The sequence below is a fragment of the Hemitrygon akajei genome, chromosome 8, assembly GCF_048418815.1.
Source record: "Hemitrygon akajei chromosome 8, sHemAka1.3, whole genome shotgun sequence".
Classification (NCBI taxonomy): domain Eukaryota; kingdom Metazoa; phylum Chordata; class Chondrichthyes; order Myliobatiformes; family Dasyatidae; genus Hemitrygon; species Hemitrygon akajei.
In genome coordinates, this window is record NC_133131.1 from 72,059,721 (window position 1) to 72,069,745 (window position 10,025).

A 10,025-nucleotide genomic window follows, 5' to 3' on the forward strand; every position below is an offset into this window, starting at 1 on the left:
CACACACACACACACACTTTGACTGACCTGCTGAGGTCCTCAAGCTTTCCAGCATCTATGAATGCCTTCTGTCTCTGACTTTACCCCGGTTGCCCCCTTCCTAGAGTACTGTCATCTGTATCTCGTTCAACTTCCAATGTATCCTCACCACCCAGGCCACGCTCATTTCTCACTGCTGCCATCAGGTAGAAGGTACAACAGTCTCAAATCTCACACCACCAGGTTCAAGAACTGTTACTACCCCACAACCATCAAGCACTTGAACAAAAGGAGATAACAACATTCATTTAAGGACTCTTTTAAATTGTTACCTCATGCCTGTTATTTATTGCTATTGTATTCCACAGTTTGGTGTCCATTGATCCTGTTTACAGTCACTGTTCTATAGATTTGCTGAGTGTGCCCACAGGAAAATGAATCTCAGGGTTGCTTGTGGCGATGTGCATGTACTTGAATAATAAATTTTACTTTGAATTTTGATCTTTGAACTTTGTAATGCCTTTTCAGATAACCCTGATTAAACCTAGACACCATCACTATAACAAAAGATCTGCTGGCATTGGAGAGAGTTCACGAGAATAGTTCTGGGAATGAAAGGGTTAACAGATGAGGAGCGTTTGTTGGCTCTGGGCCTGTACTCACTGGAGAGTGAGGGGGAATCTCATTGATAGCTATCAAATTTTGAAAGGCCTCAACAGAGTGGACGTGGAGAGGATGTTCCCTGTAGCAGGGGAGTCTAGGACAAAAGGTCACAGCCTCAGAATACAGGAGCGTCCGTTTAGAACACAGATGAGGAGAAATTAAAGCCAGAGGGTGGTGAATCTGTGGAATTCATTGCCACAGATGGCTGTGCAGGCCGAGTTATGATGTATATTTAAAGTGGAGGTTCATGGATCTATCAGGGTGTCAAAGGTTATGGGAAAAAGACAGGAGAATGGGGATTGAGAGAGATAATAAATCTGCCATAATGGAATGGTGGAGCAGACTTGATGGACTGAATGACTGAATAGTCTAATTCTGCTTCTATGTGTTGTGGTCTTATCACCAGATTCTAATCCACCCCCGCTGGGTACATTTTCCTCTGCTCCCGTCACGTTTGAATCTCTCGCTTTCGTTCTACCCTATGTGATTCATATTCCTTCCATCGACGTTTGACTGCATCCTTTGTGAGTTAAGATTCAAGATTCAAGTTTATTTATCAGGTGTACATCAAACACACAGTGAAATGGGTCATTTTGTTAGCAGCCAGCACACCCGTGGGCACTCTGGGGACAGCTCGTAAATGTCACCACACGTTTCAGCATGAACATGACATGCCCACGATGCTCAGCAGAACAACACAAGACACCAAACAGCAAAACTAGCCCCTTTCCTCCCTCACACCCTCGCACAAACAGATAGACCTCCATTCCCAAGACAGGGCATCTTCTTCGGCCTCCATTGGACTCAGATCTGTATGCAGACTCACGGACATTTACAGTCTCGGTTGTCCGGCTAATGTCTGGACTACTGATTCAAGCTCCGGGCTTGGTCGTTGGCACTCACCCCAGGATCAGCAAAAACTAGGTTTCAAGCAGGCTGCTGATGGGACCCCAAACACTAGACGTCTAACTCCAGTCTCACCGTTTCGCGAACCTAGGGGGTCATCGGACCTCATTCCTTCTGCCCGCATGGAAATCCGACTCCTGATCCTGCTGACGAATCCCTGCACTGTTTGTCTCCTTTTGCACATTGGTTATTTGTCAGTCTCTCTCTCTCTCTGTAGTTTTCTGTTGATTCTATTGGATTTCTTTATTTTCCTGTAAATGCCAGCAAGAAAATGAATCTCAGGATAGTCTATTGTGACAAGTACATACTTTGATGATAAATTATCTTTGACTTTGATTTACACCACACCAGAGCGTATATAACAATGATGTTACCTGTCAACTGTTCCTTTGGGGCGTTACAGGGAACTTGGGCCCTGTTGTCCATTGTTAGTTACACTTGCGACAGTTTGACCTTCCCAATACACACACACAAAGTGCTGGAGGAACTCAGCAAGTCAGGCATCATCTGCGGAGGGGAATAAACAATCCATGTTTCAGGCTGAAGCTCTTCAGCACTTGAAAGGAAAGAGGACGGAGCTAGAACAAGGAGGTGGGGGGAGGTTATGTCAGTCGATGGCTTCCCCTACTGCCACAGTGAAGACACTTTCAGGCTGGAGGAGTTCATATCATTGGTGCCAGACGGGGTGGTTTGAGTATCTCAGAAACTGCTGATCTCCTGGGGTTTTTACACAGAACAGTCTCTAGAGTTTACAGAGAATGGTGCAAAAAAAATAATCCAGTGAGTGGCAATTCTGTGGGTGAAAACCCCTTGTTAATGAGAGAGGTCAGAGGAGAATGGCCAGACTGGTTCAAGCTGACAGAAAGGAGACAGTAACTCAAATAACCGCGTGTTACAACAGTGGTGTGCAGACAGATCAAATCATTAGACATGGATAATTAGATGAGGGTCGTCTTCATCCCATGTTCTGGATATTTATTATTTATTTATGAATATTGATTCCTCTTTTTGCATTTGCACAGCTTGTTGTCTTCTGCACTCTGATTGAATGCCTTAGTTGGGTGGTCTTTCACCGATTCTATGATAGTCATTACCTGTATATCATCTGGTTCACTGATGTCCTTTAGGGGAGGAATCCCGCTGCCCTTACCTGGTCTAGGCTACTTGTGACTCCAGACCCACAGCAATGTGACTGACTTTTAAATGCCCTCTGAAATGGCCTAGCAGGCCATTCAGTTGTATCCAACCGCTAATAAGAAAATAATAAGGAATTAACCCAGACGGACACCCAGTATCGACCTCGGCACTGGAAACAACAACAGTAAAACCAGCCCTGTCGACGCTGCAAAGTCCTCCGTACTAACATCTGGGGACTTGTGCCAAAGTTGGGAGAGCTGTCTCACAGACTAGTCAAACAACAGCCTGGCATGGTTGTCCCGACAGAATCACACCTTACAGTAAACATCCCGGACTCCACCATCTCCACTCCTGGGTATGTACTGTCTCACTGGCAGGACAGGCCTAGCAGAGGTGATGACACAGTGGTGTACAGTAGAGAGGGAGTTGCCATGGCAACTCTCAGTATTGACTCGGGACCCCTTGAAGTCTCATGGTACCAGGTTACCGTGGGCAAGGAAGCCTCCTGCTGATTACCACGTCCCGTCCTCCCTCAGCTGATGAATCGGTACTTCTCCATGTTGAGCAGCACTGGGAGGAGGCACTGAGGGTGGCAGGGGCACAGAATGTACTCTGGGTGGGGCTTCAATGTCCATCAGCAAGAGTGGCCTGGTAGTACCACCACGGACCGAGCTGCTCGGGTCCTACTGGGCAGAGCTACTAGACTGGGACTACGGCAGGTAGTGAGAGATCCAACAAGAGGGAAAGACACACTTGATCTCATTCTCACCAACCTGCCTGCCGCGGAAGCATCTGTCCATGACTGCATTGGTAGAAGTGACCGCCACACAGTACTTGTGGAGACTAAATCCCATCTCCACATTGAAGAAATCCTCCACCACGTTGTGTGGCGCTACCACCATGCTAAATGGGATAGACTTCGGACAGATCCAGCAGCCCAAGACTGGGCATCTATGAGGCGCTGTGGGCCATCAGCAGCAGCAGAATTGTACTCAACTACAATCTGTAACCTCATGGCCCAGTGTATCCCCCATCCTAATATTACCACCAGGCTAGGGGATCAACCCTGGTTCAATGAAGAGTGCAGAAGGGCATGCAGAGACAACACCAGGCATACCTGAATATGAGGCGTCACCCTGGTGAAGCCACAATACAAGACTACTTGGATGCCAAACACCATAAGCAGCAAGTGATAGACAGAGCTAAGTGCTCCCACAGCCAATGGATCAGATCTAACTCTGTAGTCCTGCCACATCCAGCCGTGAATGGTGGTGGACAATCAAACAACTCAGTGGAGGAAGAGGAGGAGGCTCCACAAACATCCCCATCCTCAATGATAGAGGAGCCCAGCACACCTGTGCGAAAGGTAAGGCTGAGGCATTTTCAGTCAGAAGTGTCAAGCAGATGATTCAGCTCGGCCTCCTCCAGAAGTCCCCAGCATCCCAGATGTCGGCATGCAGCCAGTCCGGTTCACTCCACATGATATCAAGAAAGGGCTGAAAACACTGGATACTGCGAAGGCTACAGACACAGACAAAATCTTGGCAATAGTCCTGAAGACTTGTGCTCCAGAACTTGGTGCGTCACTAGTCAAAGTGTTCCAGTACAACTACAACACCGGCGTTTACCCGGCAATGTGGAAAATTGCTCAGGTAGGTCCTGTACACAAGAAGCAGGACAAGTCCAACCCAGCCAGTTATCGCCCTATCAGCCTACTCTCAATCATCAGCACAGTAATGGAAGGGGTCATCAACAGTGCTATTATGTGGCACCTACTCATCTGCTTACGGCTGTCCAGTCTGAGTTCCATCAGGGCCACTCAGCTCCTGACCTCATCACCTCCTTAGTCCAAACATGGACCAAGGAGCTAAATACCAGAGGTGTGGTGAGAGTGACAGCCCTCGACGTCAAGGCGGCATCTGACTGAGTATGGCTTCAAGGCGCCCTAGCTAAAATGGAGTCAATGGGAATTGGTGGGAAAACCCTCTGTTGGTTGGACTCATACCTGACACAAAGGAAGATGGTTGTGGTGGTTGGAGGTCAATCATCTCATCCTCAGGATATCACTGCAGGAGATCCTCAGGGAAGTGTCCTAGGACCAACCATCTTCAGCTGCTTTGTCGACGGACAGTTGCAGCAGTGTGTACTGTCTACAAGATGCACTGCAACAACATACCAAAGTTCCTAAGGCAGCACCTTCCAGACCCATGACCACTACCGTCTAGAACAGCAGATACCTGGGAACACCACCACTTGGAAATCCCCCTCCAAGTCACTCACCAGCCTGACTTGGAAACATCGCGCCATTCCTTCATTGTCGCAGGCTCAAAATCATGCAATCCCCTCCCTAATAGTACTCTGGGTGTACCTACACCTCAGGGACTGCAGCAGTTCAAGTAGGCAGCTCATCACCACTTTCTCAAGGGCAACTAGGGATGGGCAATAAGTACTGGCTTAGCTGGAGACGCCCACATTTCGTGAATGAAAAAGTAATATTCTACAGATTTGTTAAGTATGCCCCCAAGAAAATGAATCTCAGGGTTGTATATAGTGACATGTATGTACTTTGATTATAAAAGTTACTTTCAACTTTGTGAATAATTATTCCTTGGATGTAGAAAGCACTCCGCAGTTCAGGCAGCACCTGTGAGCAGAAATGACGTTAATGTTTGAAGTTAAGGATCCTGCATTAGAACTGGAAAAGTGAGGTAACAGGCATGTCTTAAGTTGCAGAGAAGGGGAGTGGTGCAGAGAACAAAGAGTTTGTGAGTGCCGATGAAAGTTGTCCAGGCAAGTTCAAGTTTATTGTCATTCAACCCTATACACACTTGCCACCAAGCAAAACAATGTTCCTTTCAACCAAAGTGCACAACACAATACACATAACTCAAACACATCGCACATAAAGCAATATTACCACAAATAAATTAACAAATAATAAGGTGCATTTACAGCATAAGTTAAACAGTAAACAGAGTAACACTACTGGTGCTTCATACGTGATGAGACCTAGGTGGTGGCAGGGAGTTTAGTAATCTCATGGCCTGGGGGGAAAAGATCCTAACAATTCTTGTCTTAATGCTATGGTGCCTCCAGCCTGATAGAAGGGGATCAAAAATATGGTGTTACATTTGGGAGGGGATCATTGACAATGCTAAGCACTCTTGATAAATATCTCTAGCAACTTTTCTAAAACTTCTAATTAGACTTCAAAGAGCAAAACAAAAGAAATCTATTACAGCAAAAATATACAGCCAAGGATGGTAATCTGAAAATGTTAAGTTTATTATTGAATTTTTGGGGGCAGCGCAGTGACAACCTCTTTACCGATCGGGTCTCCATTCCCACCGCTGTCTGAAAGGAGTTTGCACGTTCTCCCCTGTGGTTTCCTCCGGGGGCTCATGTTTCTTCCCATATTCCAGTGGGGTTAGTGAATTGTGGGTGCTGGAAGCCTGGCAGCACTTGTGGTTCGCACCCAGGACAATCGTTTGCCGATTTGATTTGACACAGCAATGCAATTCACAGTATGTTTTGATGTACAGTACATTCGACAAATAAAACTGACCTTTAAGGGCTACAAGACAGACAGAGAGAGGATGTGGTTTCGCTCCTTCACTTTAAGCAGAAAACAAAACAGAAGGCCAAGTATAGGACAGAAAGAGGAACTTTGAAAGCAATGCACTGAGCTCAAATTTCAAAGTAAATTCATCATCAAAGTAGATATATGTCACCATTTACTACCCAGAGATTCTACTTTCTGAGGAGGCTGAAGAGAGCTGGACTTTGCACATCCATACTCGCGTCACTCTACAGTGAGCATCCCAACAAGTTGCGTCACTGCCTGGTACAGAAACTGCACTGCGGTGGAGAGGAAGGCTCTACAATGGGTGGTCAAAACTGCCCAATGTATCATCAGCACCAGGCCACCCGCTATCAAGGTCACGTATATACAGAAAGATGCCAGAAAAGGGCCAGTAACATCACGAAGGATCCCACCCACCCTGCTCCTAGACTGCTTGTACTGCTCTCATCAGGGAGGAGGCTACGTAGTGTCAACACCAGGACCGCCAGACTCAAAAACAGTTACTTTCCCCCAGCAGTAAGGCTGATCAACACCTCCACCCACTAACCCACCACTACTTCATTATTTCCCGTCGGTCACCTTATGTAACAGGTTGGCGTCACTTTATGGACATAGAATCAATCTATGTATCTTATGTATTTATATTTACTGTTTCTTTGTGTGCATCAGTCCGGAGTAACAATTATTTTGTTCTCCCTACAAGTGTACAGGAAAACACATTAAATAATATTGCGTATTGATGCAAAGAAACACAGTAGAATCAATGAGAAACTGCGCCCAAACAACGACAGACAAATAGCCAATGTGCCAAACAGCAGAAATGCACGGAATGATCAACAAATAAATAAAGAAATGCATATGCACTGACAACACGAGCTGCAAAGAGTCCTCGAAAGTGAGGTTGTGGAATCAGTTCAGAGTTGAGGTGAGGTGGTTCAGGAACCTGATGGTTGAGGGCGGGTAGTAACTGTTCCTGAACATGGTTGTGGGGGACCTGAGGTTCCTGTACCTCCTGCCCGGTGAGAGCAGTGAGAACACATCGGATTGGGCTGTCAGAATCCGGATTTCAGTTCCAACGTCACGTGTAAGGTGTTTGTAGGCTCTTCCAGTGACCATGGGGGCTTTCTCTGGGTGCTCCAGTTATCTCCCACAGTCTAAAGACGTACCGGCTGTCAGGTCAGCTGGTCATTAGGCTGTGGTTAAATCAGGGGTTGCTGGGTGCCAGGTCTAGAAGGGTCCACTCCACGCTGTATCGCAATAAATAAGTGAGGTCGTGGTCTTGATGTTATTGAGGTTGGATCCTGCGACTGGACAAAACACAAGCAAATTGCCTCTTGCCGTGGCTTGCTGGGCTCCTCAGTGTGAAAGAGCAGGCGTCACATCTGCTGTGATCGGATGAGAAAGCACGGTAAGGAGGGGAAGGAATGAGGCAGATGGGAGAGTGAACCAGGAACACGCATAAGGAAAGAGCCCTGCAGAAGATTGCAAGTGGAGGGGTGCTGGACTCACTTTGACACTGAGGTATTTCCTGTTTACTGTTTACCACTGCTTTATTTATTTATCAGTTTGCTTGTTTGTTTATCTACAGAAGGGCCTTTCAGCAACCACCAGTTTAACCAAACAGACCTCCAAACCGGAGCACTCGGAGAAAACCCAAGCGGGCGCAGGGGGAACCGTACCAAGGCTCCTTGGAGAGGACGCCAGGATTGAACTCTGAACGCTGATGCCCCACCGTGGCTGCCCGCTTTATGCCCATTGAACTATGCCTTACAGAATCATGTACGACAATATTTTGGTTTTCTTGCTGTGGATTGCATGTTTGGAGGTGAACCGTGGTCTGGAGGAATGGTGTTTCATTTGGTTGTATGTATGTACAGTCAGATGATAATAAACTTGACCTCGAGTGGCAGGCGTCTCTGGTGTTGGAATCCCATTGAACACGGTGGAAATTATAGAGGAGGCTGGTGGGGAAGATAGTGTTCCATCTCCCTTTGGACTGGGAGGAGAGAGATGTGAGAGTGAAAGATTGGGACTGAGACTGAGTGAAAGGCAAGGCAACACTGTTAGAGGTAGGTATGAAACATCTAAGCATCAACGTGGAAAACCTCATTAGAATCGATACGACAGAAATAGACTAACGAAACACTCAGTCGCTACTTTATCAGATACCTCCTTTACTTAATATAGTGGTCACTGAGTGTATTTCTGTATGTTCGTGGTCTTCTGCAGCTGTACCGATCCACTTCAAGGTTTGTTGTGCACTCGGAGATGCTCTTCTGCGCACCACTGTGTAACGTGTGGTTACTGAAGTTACTGTCAGCTTGAATCAGTCTGTTCATTCTCCTCTGACCCCTCTCATTAACAAGGTGCTTCCATCCACACAATTGCTGTTTTGTTTTCTTGTTTCTCGCAACCATTCTCTGTAAATTCTAGACACTGCTGTGTGTGAGAACCCCAGGGGATCAGCAGTTTCTGAGATACGCAAACCACCCTGTCTGGCACCAACAATCACTGCACAGCTGATGTCAGTTAGATCGCATCTCTTCCCCATTCTGATGTTTGCTCTGAACCTCTTGACCATGCCTGCATGCTCTTAGGCCAGCAGTTGCTGCCACGTGATTGGCTGATGAGATATTTGCAATATCAAGCAGTGTACAGGTGCACCTAATAACGTGGTCATTGAGTGCACTCAGGAAATTACCCTCAGGTTGTTTTGGGAAAATAAATATACAATCCCCTGGAACTTGAACAAGGAATTGAAAGAATTAATCATCAATTATTTCAGAATGAATGGGAAATCCAGAGAATCAGACACATCCTGAGTCATAAGCAAAACAGAGCTCATATTAACACATCATTTTTGTCAATAACACGACTGCATTCACACACACACACACACACACACACAGAGGTGTACTGAAGAGGTAAAGAGACACACATATGAATACACTGACTCACAGATATTAAAAAACAGTTTGTATTGTGAAAGCAGATTTACTGTAAGGAAACATTCTTTTCCTCTTGTAAGTATGTATTAGTAGCATAGTGGTTAGGATTTCCCTTTAGTGTACCAGTGACACGGGTTCGATTCCTGCCGCTGTCTGGAAGGAGTTTGTACATTGTCCTCGCGACCACGTGCGTTTCTTCCAGGTGCTCTGGTTTCCTCCCACAATCCAAAGATCTGGAATGTTAATGGGTTACATGGGTATAATTGGGAGACCTGTACTCTTTTGGCCAGAGCTGTATCTCGAAGTCAATAAAATAAACCTGGCTTACTTTTACGTTCTTTGCAAATCACTTCCTATATTCTTATTGAAGTTGTGAACATGGACACTAGAAATTGTGGAGGTTCTGAAAATCTGGAGCAACACCACAAAACAGAGGAACTGGGCAGGTCAGCAGCATCTATGCAGGGGAACAAGCGGTCAGTGTTTTGGACCAAGACCCTTCATCAGGACTCATTTGTTAATGCATAGGCCAGGCATTGAGGGCCCCAGCATTAATTCCTGCTGGCCTCAGGCTCCCAATCACGACACCATCATACCACAGAAACCAGCCTCCCCTCTATGGACTCTGTCTATACTTCTCACTGCCTCAGTGAAGCAGCCAGCAGAATTAAAACCCCACCCAGCCCAGACATTCTGTCTTCTCCTCTCCCCCACCAGGCAGAAGAGACAAGACATTGAAATCACATACTACCAGGCTCAAGGACAGTGTGTATCCCACCATTACCCCTGGATGATCAGATTGACTCTAG